This window comes from Schistocerca piceifrons, chromosome 4 (assembly GCF_021461385.2).
Source record: "Schistocerca piceifrons isolate TAMUIC-IGC-003096 chromosome 4, iqSchPice1.1, whole genome shotgun sequence".
In the NCBI taxonomy this organism is placed as follows: Eukaryota; Metazoa; Arthropoda; class Insecta; order Orthoptera; family Acrididae; genus Schistocerca; species Schistocerca piceifrons.
Genome location: NC_060141.1, coordinates 192,093,172 through 192,119,994, shown reverse-complemented (window position 1 = coordinate 192,119,994; position 26,823 = coordinate 192,093,172).

The following is a 26,823-nucleotide window of genomic DNA, read 5'->3' as shown; positions in this document are numbered from 1 at the left end:
AAGCATGGATGGATGCGATGGTAAGCTGTTCAAAGAATGGTTTCACGGTCAGTTTGTTCCCTCTGTTCAATGATTTTCTAAGGAAAATCATTTCTCTCCCTGTGCAATCCTTTTGACTGATAACGCGCTGTCTCAGCCCAGCACTGAGGAATTATGCAATGCAGAAATTGTGTCCAAGTTTTTGCCGCTGAATGTTATACCATTTCTACAGCTGATGGACCAGGGCGTACTGCAAACATTAAAACTGATTTACAGATTTTTTTTTTTTATTTTAGGAATGCTGATCCAAGATTCCTTTAGTGGACAGAATAAAAAAGACCAATGTGAAGGATGTTGTTTATTGGGCCGCTGAGGCATGGCAGAATATTTCAGGAAATACTCTGAGAAAATCGTGGAGAAAACTGTGGACATCTCTTGAATTTCAGGACAACCTAGTTGAAAATGAAGAGGAAAATCTACTACAAATGATACAAACAATCCCTGGATGTGGAGAAGCTAGTGAAGGAGACGTAGATGAGTGGATGACAGCGTATGGAGCATGTGTGGAGAACCTTACTGATGATAATTTAGTTGCTGCTGTGACTCAAGACCAAGAAAAAGTGGACTGCTGTGATGGAAGTGACAATGAGCCCGAAAGCGACAAATGAGAGCTGGTACCTCACAGTGAAGCAGCAGAAGCCCTTGACCTCGCACTACGTTATTTGGAGCAACAGCCCACTGCTACACCTGCTGATTTGATGTTTATGAGATGATGGCGTAACTATGCGTCATATAAAAAGCTGTCTTCATTACGCCAAAAAACAGTGACTGACTTTTTGTCATCTAAAAAGTAGGCATAAAATGTCCGCTGTATTTTAGTAAGTTTGACAGCTTTTCTTTCATTGTTATACATTGTTTAAACCTAATGTTTTCTTGCCAATTTTTCTAATACATGTTTACTGCACTATGTAAATTAAAATAGTGAGTATGTACCGCAGTTTACCACACATTTTCCATACTTAGACTCACAATTGTCATGTTCGGATTATCCGAACATTCCAATTACCAGGGTTTGGATTAGCGGGACTCTGATTTATTTATCTAAGGAAGTGATCATATTATAAGATATGCAGCTGGCTTACCAGACCTCCTCATGGATAGTCCACTTGTATAAAAATAGAGACAACATAAAAATGACATTTTATGACATAAACCATAGTCAAAAATTTCAGTTCATATTGAGTCAGTCACTATTTTGTGAAGATGTTCGTGTAACCTTGAAATACTTTGAGATCAAGTACATTACAAAGATCATCAGTTATCATTTCTATGTGGGAAATCCACACTTAATATTTAAAAAAAACCTTTGTACCATATAATGATTAAGGATGTTTTAAAATGGAATTAAATGGAATAATACTTACCAGAAGAACCATACATTAATAGTTTCCACAAAAAGGTGATTATATCAAAGAGACGAACTGTCGCTGTTTTAGTTTGGTGAATGTCGAAACTTTATTCATGATTATGAATATTCTTTGTTTACTTTTGTAGTAAGAGTGGTGACATCATTCATCTAAGAGGGGAAATATGTGGTAAAACACATCACTTTGGGGAAAGTGAAGTGTTATCCAGCTTCTGCCTACCCAATGAATGATGGTTGTGACATTTGAAAGTATTTGCTTTATTATAATTCGTCTTGAATCACAATGTTTGTGTTCTAACCCAAGAACACTGTAATTTATTGCTCTAACAGTACACACGCATGGAAGACAAGGTACAATACAATTAGCAATACACAGGTGGCTATCAGAGCCTTGCACTCCAGCCTATAAAGTCTTTAGTTCCAACAGGGGTGCAGCTGGCAGGATGCTCATGAAACTGCTGTTGTGTTAGCAGGTTAGGTGGCTGAATCATTGTCAAACTTCATGTGTGAACTATGAAACAACACCCACACTAAATTGGTAGTTACAGCACTCCTCTTCCTTTGTGAAGAAGTGAGCACTGTGCTAACATCCATTTCTTCTGTGGTTGACATACTTCGTTGAATCATGCAATGCGTTGCCACTGGTGCGTAGAGTTGAAAGCGGTGTGAGTGGATAGGTGTGGCACCCACTTCCTGTGAGATGCCCTTTGTGAGGACAGGCAATGCTGGCGCAGCTTCCGTTTCCACGTCCTAGTCCAACCCAAGGGGAGGAGGTTCCCACAAAGGCTATGGAACAGGCAACACCAGCTGTTATGGAGGCAGCAGCGGTGGAGGTCGGCTGCAACAGTGGCAGAGTCAGGGTCTTACCATGTCCCCTGACAGCTGAAGGGGCACCCACAGTAGAGGAGACAGTTGTGGAAACATCAGGAGCAGTGAAAGAGAAGGCTAGGGCAGTAGCTACGATGTAGGAGATGGCTGGGCAGATTGAGGACAGAGGGGCCACAGAGGCAAACTCAGTATACAGCAGCCCACGCAATGTCATAGGTGGTCGATGTACCCTGATGCCCTCCTCTGAGCTGGGTAGAAAACGCAGAGGCATTGACCAATTCTCAATTACTGCTGGCACCCATTTTGTCTGGCAGCCAAAACTATGAGCTCAAACAGCTGTTGTAAGCTGGAAGTGTTACGGCACCAGTGCCGGTGGATGGCCTGGTTTCAGCCGATGCAGATATAACAAAGTCTGGGGCTGACGACCCTGCAACAACTCTGTCGGGCTCTTATCACCAACAGGGGTAAACTTATAAGAACTGAGGAATGGGTCCAAGTTATTTCCAGTGACACATCTGAAACAATTTTCATCTGAGTCTTAAATCTTTGTACTAATCATTCTGCTTCCCTGTTCAATTGGAGGTGCAAAGCAGGAGCCATGACATGACATACACCAATTTTTTTTACATAAAAATCTTCAGATCCCTGACAAGTAGAACTTCTCCTTTTTTTATATCGGTTTTCCGGACACCCATATATTTTCTGAAAGCTTATGTAACAAGTAGAAAAACTGTGAAATCTCAGGGGCAGAGGGAGGGCTTTCAGGTTTGGGGGCTACAGGACCCACAAAGTATCAGTAAAGTGTGTATAGATGGACCCATTCCTGTCATGATGGCACTATTCCTTGTATGGTTCCCGTATGTTGCTGTCAAATACTAATGTATTGCACATCATCATCTTACATTGCAGATGGATCCAAAAGTCGTTATGGCTGGCTTGGTCTCTTGATTCGGAACAAGCAATCAGTCTCCAAACATCCAGGAATATGAGTTGATAAAACACACAACAACTCTCCTGGAAAATGGTACTGAGGTTGTGAAAGAGATACAGACATTATGATTTGCTGGAAGTGATAGGCAAGAATGACATGAGAAAATGGACTTTGCAGATGATGGTGTTGATAAGGAACAGCAATGCTTGTCGCAACAGTCACCTCCCCCTACTTTGAGATCATTGGCATCTGAGTATGTGCCTTTGCCCAAAAGGCGATTGCTTGATGGTCCTGTAGATATGACAAAAGAAGACTAGAGTACCTACAAGTAGCACGCTTTAGTGCACTTAACCTTGGACAAAACATTTATCACCTGCGTCAGTAATGAATCAGATGGAGAAAACATTCTATACAATTTGGAGAAAAAATTGAATACTCTATTGATTCAAAAAATCAGTCAGGCTGTCCTGCAGAAATTCAAAGAGAAGGAAACAGAAGGAGCAATTATTCATGACTGGACATTATGACCGTGGGCCACGCAACTTAAGATAGTGATGGATCTGCAAAACACAATCAATTTTAAAGCTTCTGATTCCTAGGTATATCGCTTCAAGAAGCATAATAACATTGTTGACAGAGCAATAACCCACACAGTCATCAGGAATTGATGGCGGGGGGGGGGGGGGGGGGGGGTGTAAGGAGGCAAATTTGTAATAGACGTGCCTTGATTTTGTTGTGCAGATTTGCTACCCCATTGTTACAGAAAACTTTCTACCAACACATGCCTTCTATGCTACCCAGAGCAGATTTGACAAGAAGTTACATGGCCATTGAACCCTGTGAACAGAGGAAGAACAGTTGTTCCCACTGTTGTTTGATCAGTCTCTGCAACACAGCAAAGTTTAATGATGGAAGGCGAAATACTGCGGCCAACATATGTGCTTGTATCCAAGCCATCTGGAACCTTCCCACAGTCAAAGCCCGCAGATCCCCTGAATATAAGATCACATGTTGAAAAAACAGTGAACATGTCGAAATCAGAGCTGAAACGGTTCTATCATGACATATTTTGGCCAAGTATGCCTGATGATAGGAAGAAAATTCTACTTTTAGTGGATTCATGGTGTTCTAACGAACATCATGCATTGTCTGCTTCCAAAGTACCTGATGGTAAAGTGTTACAAAAAGAACTGGTATCTGAAGGATGTACAGGAAAGATCCAGCCTCTGAATATTCATTTTTTCAGACACTACAAATATTTTTTTTTTTTTTTGTTACATAATGGACACAATTATTATCGAGACACAGGAGCACATTTGGCATCATGATAGTTTTCTGGCCCGGCAGGCCTTTTCCCTATATCAGTTCAGCGCTCCTCATTACAAAAACTTGATTAAGTATGCTTTTTATCAGGGCAGATACTTGGATGATCTAGAATGTGGATGGTGCCAATGGATTACTGCTTTGATTCATTGACAAATGATGGCTGAGCAGGGTGTGAGGCTATCGCTTGTGAAAAATGTGCCCACTGCGAACTGTCTTTCTGCTCATCTCACTGTTTATCTGATGAACTGCACACTGATTGTCTCTTGTAATAGATTTTGTTTGAAGTCGATAACAATTCACATTTTCAACATCCCAACATATATAATTTCTTCTAAACGAGTTGTTCCCCCCTTTATATTCACATCTCCAACTTCTTACCATCTCATTAGTTCATATAAATATGTGAAACAAGCATTTAAGCAATTTTTGGTGTCATGTTTCCAACATTCACTGATACATTGTGGGTCTTATAGCTCTTATAAAAGCTTGTCCCTCTGCCCCGAAGATTTCACAGTTTTTCTACTTGTGACATAAGCTTTCAGAAAATATATGGGTTCTGGCAAATCGGTATCAAAGGAGAGAAGGTTAACTTGTGAGATATGGACTGGGGGTCATTGTCTGTTAACTACTGTATACAGAAGATCTTCCATGACAAATATTTTTGACAAAGCTGATATAGTTGCTGCTGCAGAGGCTGACAGACAACACACCACATATAGAAATTTAGAAAAAGCATCAGTTACAACAAACCAGTAGAAATTCAAATAAGATCCTGCAAAATCTACATGAATTTATTCGCAAGGCTGCTGTGGACCTGGCAACGGTGGAAAAGAAGCAATGGGAGCTGCCTGGTGGGTAGCACACTGTGGGCAGCATGCAACAACTTACACTATTTTCTCAACAATGGCTGGCCAAAAAACATGTCTTTGTGCTATTGCTTTTGAACGTGACACATGCTAGTGGTCTAAATGTAATAAACACATAACCTCACCCAAAGGGAGGACAGGATGACAAGCTGGGAAGCGGTGTCTGCTGTAGCTAACAGCAGCACTCCATCCTGAACAGAAAGAGGATTTTTTAATTGAAAATAATTTCTGAAAGGATCAGAAGCAAGTCCCACAGGTTTGTCCGGCCAGCTGTATTGCCCAAAAGAAACAACTTTACTTAAAACAGGATCTGCAGCTGCAATTTTAGTGCTAGTGGTAGGAAAACCATCAACAACATTCTGAGCTTCCACGTCTCAATGAAGACAAAGTAATTCATGTCTAGAACGAAATTTTCAATCTACAGCAGAGTGTGCACTGATATGAAACTTCCTGGCAGATTAAAACTGTGTGCCGGACCGAAACTCGAACTCGGGACCTTTGCCTTTTGCGGGCAAGTGCTCTACCAACTGAGCTACCCAAGCACGACTCACGCCCCATCCTCTCACCTTTAATTCCACCAGTACCTCGTCTCCTACCTTCCCAACTTCACAGAAGCTCTCCTGCGAACCCTGCAGAACTGCTGTGAGGACGGGGCGTGAGTCGTGCTTGGGTAGCTCATTTGGTAGAGCACTTGCCCGCGACAGGCAAAGGTCCCGCTGTAGAGTGAAAATTTCATTCTAGAAACATCCCCCAGGCTGTGGCTAAGCCATGTCTCTGCAAGGTTCGCAGGAGAGCTTCTGTGAAGTTTGGAAGGTAGGAGACGAGGTACTGGCGGAATTAAAGCTGTGAGGACGGGGCGTGAGTCATACTTGGGTAGCTTAGTTGGTAGAGCAATTGCCCGCGACAGGCAAAGGTCCCGAGTTCGAGTCTCGGTCAGGCACACAGTTTTAATCTGCCAGGAAGTTTCAAAGCAATTTGTCTCTATCAAAGCCTGGATCTGGGCCATTCAGCAACCGTAATAAGGCATCAGCATTTGCATGTTGCGCCGTAGATCAAAAATGTATCTCATAATAGTATTGTGTCAGGAAAAGAGCCCACCACTTTAAGTAATGTGCGGCTTTTCTGGCAAGGACACCGAAGGGTTAAAAATAGACACTAGTGGTGTGTGCTCTTTGATAACATGAAACTTAAAACTGTACAGAAAAATATGAAATTGTTTTGAAACATGATTGCAAAGCCTCTTTCTCTGTCTGATAATAACACTGTTGCATTGAATTTAAGAATTTAAATGCATATGCAATAGGGCGTTCAGATCCATCTGCATACTTATGAGCAAGGATGGTGCCAAGGCCAAACTGAGATACGTCTAATGAAATCTTCTCGGGCTTCCATTCGGGTAGCTGCATCGAAAATACGCGGCGTTTCCATGAGTGTCATTATCATCATCTTCTGGTGAACTCTTTGCCAGAAGATGATGAGGATGACACTCATGGAAACGTCGCGGATTTTCAGTGCAGCTACCCAGATGGAAGCCCGAGAAGGTTTCATCAGCAGTATACAGGAAAGCCTACATTCACATATGAGATATGTCTGTCGCTAACATAAGGTGCCGGCCTGGCTGAAAAGTGACAAAACAAGGGGCAGCTTAGATTTGATCAACTTGGATCCCGGTCATGAGCAGGGAACTAGTGGATAGGAATATCTTTATGCAATTGTGTGTGGAGCAGTTGTGCCACAGTAGCATTGTCCATTATAAATTTGTGGTAGTACACAGTTTTACCTAAAAATGCCCATAATTCCTTGACCGATGTGGGGTGTGCCAACACTGGTGCAATGGTTTAATGCCAGCACAGGATACTTCAAAACCCAAATAAATGATCTTCGTACATCCATAATTGAAATTGAGGACAGTGGGACATCAGCTGGTATAAATTTATATTAAAAACGAAGAAAGTCCTCCAGCTGTATTGAAGGTGTCGATTTTATTTTGGCAACTTCCACACAGAGCATGTCCATTTTTCACCACTGACTTCTAGTATCAGGTGCACGCAGTTGACGTCAAGTGTATGGGCCTCAAGATGACGACGTTACAATGTTGAAACTAGTTGCCAAAATAAAATCGACACCTTAAATACAGCTGGAGGAATTTCTTCATTTTTAATATAAATTTTAATACAAATAAATGATGGGTGGTTGTAAAAACTTGTCTTCCCCAAATTTCACTTTAACCCTGCAAACTGTAAAACAGAAAAATGGAGCACGAAGGTTCTGCAAATGTTCCTCTGTAGAGGCATCAGACACTACTATGTTATCTAAATAGTTTATTCATGCTGGAACTGAAAAGTTGCTGTAAAAACTGTTGAAGAATAGCTGATGAGGTTGCCACAAAGACAAATCCTGGTACTGATAAAGCCCAGATGGGGTGTTGATAACTAAAAGGCCTTTAGATTCCTCATTGAGCGGTAGCTGTAAATATGCCTCTGCCAAATCAATCTTTGAAAAATAATGGCCTCCTGATAACAGCTTGTCAGGACGCAGCAGAGGCATCTGTGAGTGACTGTGCATTAATATATTTTTTTTTAAAATCACTGCATAATTGTAATTTACTGGTAAGTTTTTTCACTATAACCAGTGGTGTGGACCATTAACTGGAAGAAATATGTCAAGTGACATCAAGGGATTGACGACAATCTAATTCTGCTTTTAGTGAATCCCATAAAGTTCACTAGGCAGGCCCAAGAAAAATGAGGGCAGCATACTTTTTCAGTGTAATATGAACCAGAGCATCTAACTGTTAATATGGAGCTTGACTGGAAACTAAACACACTTTACCACTGATGGAGAATCCAAATAGTCTAAAAGTGACTAAACCAAAATTTTCAGTGGAAGCATTGCCCACAGATAGGAATGTTAATGGACAAACCACAGCCTTAAAGTCACAAGTGCAGAGAACTGTCCAAGAACGGGAATCTTTTTGTTTGTTATAGCTCATCAGCCTCCATGACACCATGACACTTGAGTCAGAGTGGAAGAACCCAAATCCACATAAGCCTGAGAAATCATCAATGCTGCTGCTGCACATGTGTCTACCTACATTCTCAATGGTGTGTTAAACACAAGCACTTCACTGCACAACTTGCTTTGAGCACTGTCACTGCTGACACACTGTTCACATCCATGTTCATTTCATCCTCACTCACATTTGGAAAGAAGTTACATATAGAACCAATGTGTTCTTTCCTATGGCACCCATTACACATTGTCCAGAACTTAGGATGCACAGTCTGCTCATGTTGAACAAATTGGTATGAGCATGAAGGTAGCAGAGTATGAGGTTATCACTATTGTGATGTGGACTGTTGTTGTTGCAAATGACAATTACCTATACAATGCTGAGACATTTGCTGGGCTGCTGAAATAGCATCTGTGTTCCCGTATGAGCTGACTGAAGGCTGGGAAGTATGAGAGGAACCGATTTCTGAAACTTTGTACCATGCTTCTGTCTGACTACCTGCAGCCTGTGAAGCTTCAAATGACCGAGCTATGTTCAATACTTCTATAAGCATAGGATTTTCACACTGTAGAGCTCACTCTCTAACTTGCCAGTCAGGAGCAAAATGAATCATTGCAACACAAACCATTTGATCTTCATAGGATTAATTATGACAATGGCTAAGTCCATGTAGTTCTGCTGGCCATATCCCGTATGACTGTCTTGGCCACTTTTGGCAGTGGTAAAATTTCAAGCAAGCTGCAATAACTTGAGTATGTTTCCAGTGATAGATCAAAAGTAACCTGCACACCTGATCGAAAGAAAGACTAAGATTCTTGTAAGGGAGCAAGTCCAATCTCATATAATGCATGGAAATAAGTCAGCAACACATGCCTTTGCTTTATCGGCATGAGAAATGTTTTGCACTACTACTTCCAGAGTTGCAAACAATGAACATAGTTGCAAATGGGCATTGTAAACGAAATTGGCAACATGCAAGAATATTGTTTATGACTGAGGGCATGCACATTTGAAGGTACAAAATCCGCGTGTGTTTGATGAGCACTTGTGTGCTTTAAAAGTTCTAGTGTTGCTACTACTCTTGTGTACTACAATACTTCTGTGAATAGCAATATTTTTTCTCTATTTTTATTGTCATCTGTCTTGTCAGAAACTTCAAATATGTTGGATAGATTTACAAACAAAAAATTGGAACTCTTTCACTGACTGTAGATTTTTCCTTTAATACAGCCTGTAAACTAATTTCAGTGCTTGACTCCCTAGTTATGAATTTGCAGAAGTCAAAATATTTTGGCTACCATATGCATGGAGTATTAGTAGTAGTAGCTGCTATTGATCTAAATCTCTCCACCAGAGGCTTCCAGTAATTATTGTTGTACATACTGCACACACTCTGGAACACACTCCACCTGTTGGTTAAACCTGATAATGAGACTACGCCTGGTTTGGTGTGTGTAGCAGTAAGTGTGGTCCTTCATTCTGTGTCCAAAAGACTGACGCAGGTACCATCAGACAGACATTCTCAGATTTCAAGTCGAGTCATACTTTAATTTATTGTCATGATCTTAAAAATGACTTGCAGCCAGTTCCTCAGTTTTATGAGGTGTCAACTACTGATTATTTGATTGTAATACTAAATAATAATAATAATAATAATAATAATAATAATAATGCTATTCATATTGGTCTCCAATCCCTCAGTCTCTCATTTCTTAAGGGAACTACTCCAATGTTACATTGATATTGTTGCAATCAGTGAGCCTCATATAGCAGATAGTAGAGGACTACAACTAGATTGTAAATCCCTACATCCGGGAGATCATCGAGTGACATTGAATTTCCTGTTAAAAATAAGCTTGTAAAATCACTCTTAAGAGCCTTCCAAGGAAATTAATGAAAAGCTGACGACGTTCGTTTTCCAAACAATATCGAGAATTTGTGGACACCCGTCAGTGTTGTAGGTCATGTGTCTCATACTAAATAGTGAGTCACAGTTGTTTATTGTGTAAACTTTGGCACCAGAGAATTTTCAGAAAATTGTTTCCATCTTATTGCAGTGTATGTACTTATGTGATTAGTGTAATCTTCCACTTTTTTCCACTCACTGACTAGTTTCTTCTATGTCAGTGTTTGAAATTTTATGATCACAGCATGAACTTAGGTCTTAAAAATTCAACTGCTGCAGTGTAATATTGTCTGTTGAGCTTATTACAACTTTCATATTATGTTCCATTAAATTTCCCCCTTCAACAGTAGTGTCTCTTGTCAACATTTTCTATACATTAGCGCTGTTTTCAACATTGTTACACAATGTCTGTCTGTAAGCAGATCTTCAACAAAATATTGAGACACAAAGTTATCTTCAAGGTGTAACACTATTAGCCAGCTCTTGCTTGTATGTCACGTCTTTATGACTGCATAACTGCCATGGATTAGTGCAAGCAACTGTTTCAGCATTATTCCATGTATTTTCATGCCCCAGTTAAGCCGCATCAACAATCAGTAGCATTACTGACATCTGAGACATGAATTCATCTTTACAGCAGGGTGACTATGTGATATCTGGGCCATCTACATGAGAGCACATTGAGTCTTGGCACATATAAAAAGTTTCTACTCAGCTGGCAAAAGGCATTGAGTCAGTAGCCCCCATTGATGTCAAGAAAAAAGTGGGTTACTGCTGCCTGGTACAGAGAAGCAGCATCACTCAACCACTGTCCATTGTGGACATCAACACTGGTCAGCACTATTCAATGGGACTGCTTGCCACACAGTCTTGCATCTGGCACTTATGGTCTTAAGTCTAACTAGGATGCTACTAGCCACCACCCATTTAGTGACTGCCATTGCCGGTTGCCACCAGCCAGACGTTGAGGGGCCGGACTTTTGTTCCCTAGATGACAGTCTTTGGCACAAGCTGCAACTGAGCATCTTTATGCAACACATCAGTTTCCACAACAGATGTAAAATGTGGTGAGAGCGTTGCAAGTACTTTGGAACAGTGCTTAAAAGTTTGCAGGACATTTAGATGGCAGTTTTCTCAATTCTTCAGGATTAATTTTGTCAGCTGCGAGTTGCATCTATAGCAAGGCCACTGAAAGAACATTCCTAGCACTTCATGCACATTGTGAGGAGGGGACACTAGGGCCAGTCTCAGCTCTGGAATCAGTAAATGTTGTCATGGTGATGGTGTCACATTGCCACCCTTACATCATCTGTTGCAGATTGTATTGTCCCCCCCTCAAGCTACAACAAAGTAGGCTGGGGGGCTACCTTTAACAGCCAATCTCATGAGCTCTTATATTATGCACAATGCTATTTTGAGGAAGAAAAGAATCATAGTGTTCTTGTATGCCTCGTTGAAATTTGTCTAAACGAGAAGCTGCAGCTCTGAAAATTGGAACAGCCTCTCTGAAGAAAACAGTGAGGAAGAAGTGTGCTGAAGAGCTACAGGAAACAACTGCTGATCTTTTGACACTCTGAAAAAACCAGTGTGCATGCTGCTAAAACTATGGAAGTGGATAACTTTCAAGAGGTAACAGTTTGGTGACATGTATATATATTTTACATGCAGGAAGGATATTCTACTCAGAAGAAACCACTTCTCTCACAATGAGATTGAGTTGTTTTTCTGAGGAAAAAATCAGCCTTTCAGTGATACTAAAGAAGACAAGATTCTGACGGAAAACACATTCTGGAAGAAGAGTTCTGCTTGAACGGGAGGTTACTATTGTTTGTAGACTCCATGTTCTGAGATAAAGTCTAAGTATAAACATCACTAAATTCTTCGGTTGGATAAAATGTGGGTACCTGCTGGTCATTCCAGGCTGAATGTGTGAAATGATGACATTGCATGAGGAACAATGAAAGCTCCAGTTGGAAAAGGCTATCAACTCCTCCTTTTACATGCTGGAACAATCAGTGGGTTTGTTTCAAATTATTTGTTGTAGTTTACATCAAAGATATGTGGGGATTACCACAAGGAAAGGACGGCAATGAATTTTTAAGATTTGTTTGTATACGCTTTTCTTACAATTGTAGAAAAGGTCTCGGTTATAATATTCGATAATGCACCATATCACGCCGTTCAGTTAAAAACGGTTCTATATGCAACAGCAGTAAGTGTGTGTGAGGGTTCAGTCAGTTTACAAATTACCTCATTGCTGGTCTTCAGCTCCGAGAACTTGTGAACCCCTGACTCCTTGTTAATTCTTCTTATGTCTGTAGAAGAGCTCAGCTTATACCAAAACCAGGACTCATCAACTCTCGTATATGGAAAGCTTTCATTGTGCCTTTAATTACAAAATGTGATCTAAAGTTAATCATATAGGTACAACTCATTTTCAACAACTTCCAAACCTCCCAAAGAAACACAAGATTATCAGTCTATCAGTATTCATATTATTGCTATAATCTTCTGGGCATTGGTATTCCTTGACCTAAGGGTTCACACAGAAGATTCTTTGCCACATCCGATTACTTTTCACGGCATGAAGCCAAGTACAGCTTTAATGCTCTTCGGATGGCATGGAGCAGATGCAGAATACCTCAGACAGCTAATAAACCATAAGAAACAAGACTTGCTCCACAATAAATCCCCTTACATAATAACTAAACTTTTAAGTTGTCAGTGATTTTTATGGATAAACAAACAGATCTTCTGCTAATAAAGTTTGTTCATTTGTATCCAAACCTGGTACAAGATTTCACCCTCAATCAATGAAATGATTTATTTCCAAAAACTTTGGCTACAAAACAACTGGAAAACCTTGTATCCTCACAAGTGACAGTGTACTGACGAAATAATAATAATAATAATAATAAAGATTTTATTGTCTTTAGGCCATTACAGCAATTGACAACGTCAAATGAAGTTACAATTTATAATACAGTGTGATAAGGTATTGACTACTGAAATATTTTAGCTTATATTACAATAAATGTACAGTGGGTCATCTGTTGGATTACTGCATTTTACAGTTGAAGAATTCATTGATATCATAGAACGAGTGGGCAATAAACCATTCATGCAGTCTTTCTTTGAATGTATGTTCAGGAAGATCCTGTATGGCATGTGGCAGCTTATTAAATAGCTTGTGCCCTGTGACTTCATAGCTATTTATTGATTTTGATAGTCTGTGGTAAGGTGTGTATATGTGTTTGATGCTTCTTGTGTTGTAACAATGTACATTTTCTCTACGTTTCACATCTTGTAGGTTCTTCTTCGTAAAGATTAAGACATTGTATATACAGATGTTTATTACAGTCATAATTTTTTGTTTAGTAAATAAGGGTTTGCAGTGAGCCTTATGTGAAGAATTTGTAATTATCCTAATGGCTTTCTTCTGCAATAATAGGATGTCATGTATATGACTACAGTTACCCCACAAGATAATGCCATAGGATATTATACTCTGGAAAAATGCAAAATAAGATGATCTGATGTATGTTTCAGGTACACAATTTCTGAGTTGTCTTAATAAATAAATTACTCTAGATAGTTTACTACTAATATAGTTTACATGTTGGCCTCAGGATAACTTTTCGTCTAAATAAACTCCCAGGAATTTAACAGAACTAGGGTCATCAGATAGTGGCTTGTCTCTTAGAGTGAAGATTATCTGCTGAGTTTTATTTTCATTTAGCAGGAAACTATTTGCTCTGAACCAATATGCTGCATGAGTGAGTGTATTTTCAGCACAGGTTTTAAGATCATTAAGACTGTTACTGCTATGGAGAAAAGTCGTATCATCTGCATACAATACAGTGGTGGATCTAATAAACGAGGGGAGGTCATTGATCATTATCAGAAACAGGAAGGGCCCCAGTACAGATCCCTGAGGCACACCTACTTTAACATTTTCTATGTTTGACATTTCCTTACCAACACAAACTACCTGTTTACGGTTGTTGAGATAAGCTTTTAATAGTCAGACTGTTTTCTTTGATGCCGTAGAATTCTAGTTTCTCTAGTAGTGGCATGTGCTCAACACAGTCGAAGGCCTTGCTTAGGTCACAGAATGAGACCTGAGCAAAGCCTTTGTTCTCAAAAACTTTGAGGATGTAACTGACTACCGTGTTGATTGCATCAATGGTCGACAGATTCTTCCTAAACCCGTATTGTGTAGCATTAATTATTTCTAGATTCTCAAAGTGAGATGATAATTGTTGGTACATGATGCATTCTATTACCTTGGAGAATGTGAGTACTATTGAAATAGGCCTGTAGCTAGATGGAGAGTCTTTATCTCCCTTTTTGTATACTGGGACAATCCTAGACAGTTTTAACTCATCAGGAAAATATCCCTCAAGTAAGCACTTGTTTATGCAATGGGTTAAGGGGTAGAGAATGCAGTCACACACTTTTTTTAGCAGGTTGGATGATATGCCATATATATCTAAGCTATCAGATGATTTCAGTTGTTTTATGACCCCTTGTACATATCTAGGCGATACTTCGGAGAAGGTTACCATGCTTGTATTTAGTGACTGTCTACCCCAATTTTGGGAGAGTAACTCTGATGGACTAATGTCTGGTTTGATAATTGCGTCTCCTATTTCTCTCACTGAATTAATAAAAAACTCATTGAGTGTTTGTGGTGGGATATTAATTTTGTCTTTTTTAGTATCTTTGGCAGCACTGTTAATTACTTTCAAAGCAGTTTTGCATTTATTGGTGGAATTATGTATGCTGTTGGCATTGTAGGTTTTTTTGGCTTGCAGGATGGCTTTTTTGTATTCATTCCTGCATTCCACATAGGCTGATTTGGCAGTCAGACCTCATACTATTGTATATGTTGTACAGTAACAAAACTTGTTTCTTTAGATCTGTCAGCTGTTTAGTGTACCATATATTTTGTCTGTTTTGAGATCTGGATTTGTGGCTGCTGTCCATTATTTTGATTTTCTTTGTGGGAATACTATGGTTAAGTAGGGTCAAGAATGCATTAAAAAATCTATCAAATATTATTTTGGCTGGCAGATCATTACTTGATGTGTAATGTCCATCGACAATACAATGGCCAAACCAGTCTCTGTCAGCAATGGAATTACGAAATAAAGGTGGCTGCCATGGATTCATTTTATAAGCATATGAAAAGGACAAACTGTAGGAAATTGTGAAACATGTTATCAAAAATGCAGGAGGAAATGATCAGAGCGTTGCACATTCCACTGCACCATTGTCATTTCAGAGCACTAAAACTCGCATGCGCTCAGGTGAAATCATATGTTGCAGGCAGAAGTAAAAGTTTTAATTCAAAAGTCATTAAACTTTTAGTGAATGAGGCATTGAGCAGTATTACTCCCACAAAATGAAATAATAGTGTCACACATACATGGCACATCTAAGAAGCAGCATGCCAATGAGAAAGTGCAGTGGAACAAAGAATGGAATAGTTTGTAATAAGATTAGGGGATGATAGCAATAGCAGCAGTGAAGACAGTGTCACTGACTGTAAAATACGAGATTTGGATGATGACAACAGTCTCTTTGAGGATTGTGGAGTCTACTCTCATCCACAGGATGCAAGTAAGAGATGCACCTATGCATTAGAGTACTGAAACGTCATAATCTTTACTTTACCTCAAAATATATTTTTCTTTATATTTTATTTTTAATTATGAAGAGAATGCGTTTCGGTACCATGCAGTTATCGGTGCTTTTTCATGCTTTAGTAATACAGCATTGCAAAGGTTCTTAAGTTTACAAGTGTGATATTTGAAGATGGGTGACCTACAAGGTGTAACAACAAACAATCACATAACATATTTGGTAACATAGCTGCCAAATGTCAGCGATATTTCTTTCAGTGACCCGACTATACACATCACTGCAGCAGTCATCAAGACATTTTACACACACCTTGGCCAACTAGGTTACTGGCCTACAAACATGAAGTGGACAGATCTGCTGTGTGACTAACAAATCAGGCTCCAACAGAAAGATAATACCAAACAAATCAACCTTTCTTGTTTCCAGAATCTGGGAATTTGTCATGAGCGCAGAACAATACAGAAGGCTGGGCAGTGCAGTGTGCCAGGTCAGTGTCATGCAGACAATCGGCCTTGGTGAACATTTCAAATGTGTGGAAGTTACAAAGTTGTTTTTCAGTCAGTAGTGTGTCAATGACACGGTTATTCTAATCTCTCACCACTAATGATGATGAGTACTGTAGCATAAGAATGAGTACCACTTACATTACCTCATGTCAATTTGATTATGGCATAGCATTCAAAAGACAATGACAAACATTCAAAGTCACAACACATCTACTGTTTGTGAGAACTAACAGACAGCAACATTGTTCCATTTTCTGTCACTCAAAGACATACAACTGGTTTGTTCTGGAAGATGAATGTTTTGAGAACTTATTGAGGACAGATGCTATTTAGATTGTAAAACTGTAAAGAGCATTGTTTGTGAATCAAACAATGGGAAGGCCAGGCTGAAATATGAACATTATTAGAAAAAGGATACACTGCAACTCACTGTAAAGATGGAATGTTGAGTTGCACACAGGCACAATGAAAAGACTGTTACACATTTAGCATTTGGGCAAAGCCTTCTTCAGGAAAGGAAACACACATATTCATACAAGCAAGCCGAGCCATCTCATGTGCACACAACTGCTACCTCCAGCAGCACAGACTGGAATGCATTCCCGTCCGAGCTGCCATAGGTAGCAGTCGTCTGTTCATGAGGTGTACTTGCTTGTGAGAATGTGTGTGAATTTTCTTTCCTGAAGAAGGCTTTGGCCAAAACATAATGAGTAACAATCTTTTCATAGTGCCCATCTGCAACTCATTTTGTCCTTATGGTGAGTAGCAAATCTATCCTATTCCTAGTATTATTAGTGAAACAAGCATTTTCAGGATATAGTGAGTGATCCTTAAACTAATAATTCTTCCGCAAGTAGCTAGCTGCCAAATTCCTCTGATTAATCTTTCCAGAGTTATTGAATTTTTTCAGACCTATTTGTGGAAATGCAGACAGTTAGGAAGACAGAAAGGCCTGATGGTTTTTCCAGTGATTTTCAGATTGAAACAAATGTTTCTGAGCTGCCCCCTCGTGATGGACTGCATAAGGAGGTCAAGAGTTGGTTAAATGAAATACTACGGATACGGTATGATACGTGACCAAACCTTCAGTGAAAATGTATAATTTGGTGCGCCCCCCTATAATATAATAAAATAATGGAATAGATGATAATAAAATGTTGAAATGCGTGGCTTTTTAAAATGTATTGAATTAATGAAATTAATTTTTTGGCATGAATGACAAGCACAATAAGCTGAGCTATGCCTGGAAATAAGTTCGTATTAGTTCATATTATTTTGCAGGGCGAAGTAGTTTCTTTCTCCGCTGTAGATTTGTGCTTACCATTCTTTATAATGCTACATTTGGTCGCCGTGTTCACCTTTGAAGTCTTGACCGTGTTCCCATTAAGCTTATCGGATCTTCGTAATTTTCCAAAGTACACAGGCGGGCTTCAGTTCTTGTAATTATTGTACTATTTGAAATAACAACTCACACGACCTTTCTGTTAATAAAACAATACTGTATTTTTCTAAACGGTGCACATATGAAATACATACTTCTCACTTATTCATAGCGACCCCAAAATGGCGGTCTACAATTACTTGCTAAAAATGGCGTGCTTCTCACTTGTTCACTAGTTGAGCGTGAATCCTTCCTTCCTCCTACAGGTACCAGAAAAAATTCTCTGTTTTTTAACAACTAAAAGTCAAAAAATACATGACGGTAGGCATAGGCTCTATGATGGGCTACCGCTTCATCTTCTCTCTTTGCCTTTAAAGAAAACGAAAACATAAAGGAAATGCAAAAGGTTTATCACACCCCTCACCCCCTGCATACACACACTTTAACTAAGGCTTTATGATGAAGTATTAATACAGAGGGAAACCAAATGAAAATATTTTGGGACATAACAAAATATCAGCTATATCTAAAGCTTCAGAAAAATGCTCCTATTGGAGCACAAAAAAGGGCTAATATGTTCCTCATTATTAAAAGACTGACTAAAAAATGGGGTACCAGCTGCCTCATTCTACCTTCCTCAGCATCTTTAAAAATTTTCACACAAATATTGGCTTGCAGACATAGCTACGCTCTTTTTAACATCCACCTTAACTCTCCCTGCCACAAGCTGCCCTAACTGTAACTTGCCCACACCCTTTAGGCCATCACTGTAAGTATCTCATGCCCATCCACTCCCAATCGCCGTTTCTCACTCATTCATTCAGCTCAACTCACTGTTGCTCAGCAACTGTCACTGTCTCCTGCATCACAGCCACATTGCCTTCATTCTGTCTTACTACTACTACTACTACTACTACTACTACTACTTTTACTGTCTCTTCTCTTTGTCACTATCTCCCTCTTGTTCTCTCTTACTGCTATCTCATTCATTCCTTCCTACTGCCGCCATCTCTTTTCATTGTCACTATCTCTCTCTTCTTTATTGTCATTGTCATGGACTCTGTCTCTCATTATCATTGGCTCTCACCCACTTCCCCTTTTTCCTTCTCTTTACTCCTCTCTCACTGTCACTTTCTCCTTCACTTTTCCATGCACCGTCTACCGTGTTGCACTATCACTATGTCCCTCTCTTTCTCCCACACTGCCATTGTCTCCTTTGTTCTTTCTCTATCACAATCACTGTCTACTAACTTCCAGTATTTATTACTTCTCCATCTCTTTCCTAGTGCTGAGGAAGTTAGAATGAGGCACTTGGTACTCTACTTCTCAGTCAGAGTATTTTAAGAAAGAGGACTGTTTTTTTTTTTTTTGTGCTTTGACAGGAGCATTTTTCAGTTGGCCTCCTCCTTTTGCCTGCCACAACAGGGCATGTTACTCATGTGAAAAGAACTTGAGTAAAATTTTGATAGTTTAATTATCTGAAATTGGAATAACACAAAACCAATTTCACACCTCAGACCGGATTTTACGGGCACAAAAAGTTTCATTTGCTTCAGTACTACAACATTGATTTCCCAGAATCATTCTGATGATAATGCAGACACTTTGTCATATTTCTCCATGCTACATCACTTTATAAACCATGTTTTTACCCAACATTGCATTTTATGTGCACAACTAGGGTAACTTTGAACCTTGGTATCTCGGAGACAGGTAATGATATCTACAAAATTTAGGTCGTTTGAGACCAGAATTTTGGGATACAGCCATTTGCTGTGTATAGCGTCTTGGAATCTACAACTGGGGTTTGGTCTGCTGCTGCTGATGGCGAAAAAATGGTGAAAATGCTTTTTTTGGGTTTTCATCAGGAACCACCCACAAATTTATGCAAATGTATCATTCATCCATGGGCATACCTGTCACTTTAATTAATCATGGGTTTATCATGTGTGTACCCATCATCTATAAATTTATTTCGTTTTTTCACATGCATATTTTACGTGTACAAGTGCAGGAAGTTTGAACCTCCGTATCTGGGAATGGGGTAAAGATATCAAGAAAATTTTCAAGGCTGTTTGAGAAAGAAATATATCATAAAAATTTGAGCCATGTGCTGTGCATAGTCATCTTGGAATCCTGGGTTGGGTTTTGGTCCACTGGTGATGGGGAAAAAATATAGTACAAAACCCCCTTTTTTGGGGAATCTCCCATTAGTCCAAGCCCACCACAGACCACATCAAATGCAAAAAGAACCAATTAATTTGCTCCATTTGCCTAAGCAATATTCCTATTTTGACCATGTACTGTAGAATAGTAATGCTAAGATGATCTATCTGTTGGGTATACAATGGTCCCTAGCACAAGGGCTGTATAGAACAATTGACCCTAGCTTTTATCACCAATAGAACCCGAGGTAGAGCCCTGAAAAAATCCTGTTTCTATGTGTGGCATTTTGGAACACATTGGTAAGCCTGCTGTTGCATGCATACTGATTAGCATATACATTCTCCAAGCATGGTAGGTTTGTCTACCTTCCAGTTGCATGATGTAATTCAATATGTCACAGGCTGCAGACCACTACTTAAGAAAGAGGATTATCTCAAATGAACACAAAATTCATGACATCAGCTTTAGTGTCTCAAGAATTTTGGTGTAAATTCTAGAAACACTCTGCCTTCAACCATCTCTAACACCTGATATTTTAGGTATGAGAGTAGGAGAGAGAGAACATTTCTACCGATCCACCTGTTTCTGTGTGCAGGTCAGAAGTTTGTTATTAGAAGACTGTAAGAGGTGCGAGTCACTGACGACAACTGTTTGCTGCCAGTGCCACAGAAGACATGAGGAGAACTCAACTAATAATTATGTCACATTTTTTGATGTGTTAGTGTCTGTGGTGATTGTAAAAAAGACTAATGAACAATTGAATATAGATTGCTATGCACATTCATGTATTGGACTCGCTTGAGACATGAGCCTTTTGAATTACTTCATGTCTTGGCTATGAATGAAACAAGACATGAGTCAAACATTTAAGGACTAAGTTAACTTGCAGAAATTATTGTCTGTGAAAGTTGAAAATATATAGTGATTGAACTGAAAAATATTTTATGAGTACCAAAATTATTTCAAGGATAGAGAAGTATTTTAATAAATTCCTTTAACCAGTTATAGTCTTCGGAGAAGAAGTTTTTGGGAGATTGACATAGCTGATTACCTAGAGAAGAGGATCGGCTACACACAACGTGCAAGTTAACTGAACTGAGAGACGTGTGTGCCTTGCAACCCAATACCACACTGTCTCGTGTCGTCCGAGAAACGTTAGAACGTGGCGACCTAAGTGACAGGACCCCGAAGAAAATGGGAATTTAAAGACAGAAACGGAAAGAAGATATTAGGTGTTGCCATAGCAACCAGGCCTAACAAGATATGAGAATTGTTTCCAGTAATCGTATTGAGTCCAATAAATAAATGGAAGAAAGTTGCAAGTGCAACGCAATAAAAAACGTGAGTAAGTAATAGTGGAGAAAACTGGAGAGAAGACCTCAACTTTTTGCCGAAGAAGATCAGGTGTGGAGAGTAAGCAGTCTTCACACATGTACATCGCACTGACGCTGACACAGTAACTAGCCATTGACGCTGACTGCACCAGCTGCTGCTCACCGGTGCTGACTCTGCATCCGCTTGCCAACGACGACGCTGAAACCGACGTCCAACGCCACCAGCACTGATTATACATTTGCTCACCAATGCTGCTAGAACTCTATGCTGCGTGAGCAAAAACCAATAATTATTTGGTAAAAGTTGAGGGGACGGGTGAAGGATAAACTGTTGTTATAGTTATTGTACTCAGGGGCGAATTTTCTTTAGATGATTACTAGGTCTAAGATCGATAGAAATATGGATCAAGAACAACCACTTGGTGCAGGGAGTGGCAACTGACCCTTAACATAGACAAATGTAATGTATTGCGAATACATAGAAAGAAGGATCCTTTATTGTATGATTATATGATAGCGGAACAAACACTGGTAGCAGTTACTTCTGTAAAATATCTGGGACTATGCGTGCGGAACGATTTGAAGTGGAATGATCATATAAAATTAATTGTTGGTAAGGCGGGTACCAGGTTGAGATTCATTGGGAGAGTGCTTAGAAAATGTAGTCCATCAACAAAGGAGGTGGCTTACAAAACACTCGTTCGACCTATACTTGAGTATTGCTCATCAGTGTGGGATCCGTACCAGATTGGTCTGACGGAGGAGATAGAGAAGATCCAAAGAAGAGCGGCGCGTTTCATCACAAGGTTATTTGGTAACCGTGATAGTGTTATGGAGATGTTTAATAAACTCAAGTGGCAGACTCTGCAAGAGAGGCGCTCTGCATCGCGGTGTAGCTTGCTCGCCAGGTTTCGAGAGGATGCGTTTCTGGATGAGGTATCGAATATATTGCTTCCCCCTACTTATACCTCCCGAGGAGATCACGAATGTAAAATTAGAGAGATTAGAGTGCGCATGGAGGCTTTCAGACAGTCGTTCTTCCCGTGAACCATACGCGACTGGAACAGGAAAGGGAGGTAATGACAGTGGCACGTAAAGTGCCCTCCGCCACACACCGTTGGGTGGCTTGTGGAGTATAAATGTAGATGTAGATGTAGATGTAGCAGAACCAGTCACAGCAATTAGAGTGACCAGGGAAATGCTAGACTTGTCTGAATTAGTGAATTTAATTAAAGCCCAGCGAGCAGATTCAGCAGCTGTAAATGCTCAAACTGCGAATTTAAGTGAAAAACTATAAGCACAAAGCGTAATCTTAAGTGCAAAATTAAATGCTCAGAATGTAGCTCTAAAGTGAGAAATAGGTTAGATTAGATGCTAAGTTAGATGACCAGAGAACAGAGTCAAATGCTCAAAATGCTTCATTTGGAGATGAACTGAGTGCGAATTTAAGTCTTAAGTCAGATTCAGTGAATACCCAATTAAATAGTAAATTAGATGCTCAGAGTGAAATTTTAAGTAATCAAAGCGAAACCTTGAACAGTCAAGCAGCAAATATAGTTTTGTTAATGACTGAATTTGACTCTTTAAATACTAAGGTAGAAAATCTGAAGTTAGATTTAAAGAGTAAACTCACTAGTACTTTGAATACACTTGTAAATCAACTGTCCACTGACTTTAATCAGAGACAGAATGAAATGTTAAATATTCAAATGACAAATATAGGTTTGTTGCCCATCAAAATAGACACCAAAGCAAAGAATCTAGTAATCGAGTAGAAGGCATAGTTACTTTGAAGACTGAATGCGATATCAAATATAATAATAATGTAGAATCTGAATTTAGTGAAAAATTGAAATTTTGTAAAAATGTATGTAATGTTAAATTTAATTCCGTAAGACAGGAAATGAATACTTTGAAAGAGAACACAGAGCAACCTAGGGAAGTTATCTTGATTAGTCAGTCAAAAATTCCAGGTGTTAGTATACGAGCTGTTACTACATGAGCTGTCAGTTCGCAAGTAAATAATGTAGAACAGAATGTCAGGGAAAAACTAGCCAACTTTGACATGATAAATGTAAGTAATCTGGCGGAACCTTTTGAACTAATTATAGATCGAGAAATTACTGAGAGTATAATCTCAGGAAATGTTGCGACTGTTGTTTTTTTCCAAACCTAATGATACAAACAAGGTTATAGACTACTTGTGCAAAGAATTCAAACTTGTCCATGACAAAGTAGAAAGTAAAATAATTCTACCTAATGTTGTGTTACCTACTAAAGTGGAGATTTGTTTTGTTGTGGGGAGACTTTCACATAAAATTTAATGAGAAGTATGGGTCTATCAGTAATCAAGTGAGGTAAATATCAGATCCATGGAATCCAGGCGGAGTCACATCTGTTTCTCCCAGGGACGTTAACGTTCTGTGTTAATGGGTGGAGTGGCGAATCGGATCCCTAGTTGTTTTCGGCGTTTCTTCAAACTTAGTTCTCCTGCAACGAATTGCCTTCAGTTCTTAAACTATTCTGTAATCTATTCTTGAATTCTTAAACTATCCTATAATTTTAGTATCTAGGAAACCGGATATGACTACAAGATTAAGACCAATTTCAGAGACACACAGATGAACAGTGATCTCTAGACATGAAATGAAATGAAACGAAACGAATATAGTACTAGTATAAAGATAATATCATGGCACTATTCAAACAAAGTGATATCATAAAGTGAACAGAGTACTTTATATGTGTATGAAATATAGTGTAAAGTGAATAACTAAACAACTGTGTTATCATAGCGTATAATTTTCTATTTTTATAGAGTAATTTTATACCTTTTGTGAGATGTAATGTAAATAGGAGGGTTTGTATCACTTTTGGAAGGGGTGGGTAGTGTAAGTACAAGCAGGAGTAACACTAATCACACACCCCACTTTTCAGACAACCCTCACAGACAAGTGTAACTGATTCTTCACCATCTGCCGTTCCATAGGCGTTGCTAAGATTTTGCTTTGGGGGCTTCAAAGGTGAAGGTGAGAATGTCCATTCTGTAGGAGATGTTTATCATCATATCTCCTCCGGCTTCTCACTCAAGTATCGGTGAAGTAGGGATCCTGGGGAAGGGTTTTCCTGTCTTTGGGGCTATCTTCTTTCTCTTCTTCGATCTTAGTAACCAGTTCTACTATTTCCTTTCTTATTTCTCATTTGAGTACTGGTTTATCTTTCCCTCTTTCCATATGCATATGCTTCTATTGCTGAAGTCCCTCTTATTTTCTGTGGTTTCCAATAACCTTCAACTTATTTCATAGAAGTAGGCCGAAGAATCAGGATACACAAACACGCATCTACATTCACACAAAGATACACTTAAACACAAACAGGAGAATTATGAATTAGAAACCTGAAGTGATGTCAGAACTGCAAAGGGATTTGGGGAATAAAGATACATGTACATCTGAGTTGATGCACATATTAACATTGTTGATATGTGATGGTTCTGCATCATTATTTTTTGTCACTCTCAAATATATATTTACATGTGCCATGCTAGTCCTTTGAGAAAAGGTATAGTATCTACTGGGAGTTGGTAAATGCAGGTCGACATAGTATCTACTATGTGTGGGCATGGTATCTGTTTATACGGTAAAAGTGAGGAGTAAAATACGACTCTAGGGTATTAGATGAATTATTAGAAAGTGGAATAGAAGTGTAAAGTAGATTTGTAATTTTACCAGAGAATATTTAAGAATAGTATACATAAAGGTTGGCAGCCCTGCAGCGAGGCGACTAGCGCGAGTTTTGGTGTTCTCGTAAAGATAAGTCATTTTAGATTACAAAACATATAGATTAGTTTTGATTACGTGGTGAATAGGTGTATTAGTGTGCCTTTTAGGTGTATCATTAAAGGTTTCATTTTTCTTTACATAATATAGCAGAAAACGCGAAAAGACCGTACAGTCGTATTTTCTGTTTATGTTCTGCTGCAGCAATTCTATAGAATTTCGTTTAGTTGTTCCTTGCTCTCTCCAGCAATTTAACTTAGCGTACCTCTTCATTATTTAACTAGCATTTCCAGAAAGTAGTGTAAAGTTTAAGTTGTTGTTTCAGAAACTTTGCACTTTTGTTTTTGTCTACACACAGTTGCGTATAGGCCAAATTTGTGTAACCATATTTTCATATTTATCTGTAATTTAACTGACTTATTCTTAATAAACTATTACATTTATCATGAGTGAAAAGTGCTTGACTTGCCATAGATTTGTTAGGTCGGGGCTTTGGTGTGATGGGTGCTGTAGTTTTTTCCATGCGGGTGACTGTAGTGGCGTGGGAATAGGGGAAGTAAATGAGACTCATCAGTGGTTTTGTAGGATTTGTAGTAGAGATAGGAAGATACTAGAACAGGAGGGGAAAATTGCCGCCCTTCAGGCTGAGTTAGACAAGGCCAGGGGAGATCTTGACAGGTTAAGGAGGGAGAAGGGTAAAGAGAGGTGGGAAGTGGCAACAGGCAACAGGAGGAACAGGCCTAGAACTTTGTCTGACAGCTTCATGGTGAATGTGGAAAATAGATTTGACCTGTTGCTTCAGTTAGAAGCTGGTGAGCCACAAGCAGTTGCAGGTGTAGACAGTGCACAACAAACTTTCAGCAGCAAATTGAAAAGTAAGAATGTAGGGAAATCAGTAAAGAGAAAGAAAGTGTTGTTGTTAGGTAGTTCCCATGGAAGAGGTGTTGGCCAACTTTTGCAGGATGAACTAGGATCAGAATACCAGGTCACCAATTTTTTTAAACCTAGTGCTGGTCTGGAGCAGGTAACATGAGGATTTAGGATCAATTTGCAAAGATTTCACTAAGGAAGACACCGTGGTTATAGTGGGTGGGGCAGGTAACAGTATTGACAGAGATTCCGGGTACAGTATAGAGTGTGACCTGGCGAAGATTGTATCGACATCGAAGCATACTAGTGTTGAGTTTGTATCTGTTCTTGGGCGCCATGACCGACCTCATTTGAACTCTTCTGTCAAGAGAGTTAATTTGGAGCGGGAACGGCTGCTCATGTGGTGCGGGGTGACACATTGGTGTGGTTCCTGTTGATTCTCTCAGTAGGTGGGATTATACTAGGCATGGCCTTGACCTCAACAGGAAGGGGAAGGGTAAATTGGCTGGGGAAATAGCAGGAAAGTTAAAGGGGGAGGCACTGTCATGAGTGATAAAATACCAGTGGTTATAGGGTTCAGAAAAGACCCTTTTTAGGGGAGGGAGGACAGAAAGAAAGCAAAAAACATAATTCCAGCTTATTACATCAGCATAAATAGCCATTGGTTAAGAATTTTCAACAGTCAGCAGATGTTTTAACTCTACCCAATTTTAATTCAGTCAATGTGAATTGTCAGCTATCTTTATTGCATCAAAATATTCGAGGACTGAGAAATAAAATTAATGAATTAACTATCTGCATAGATGAATTAGAGTCTTCAAACCCAGCTGACATAATCTGCCTCTCCGGACATCATGTGACCA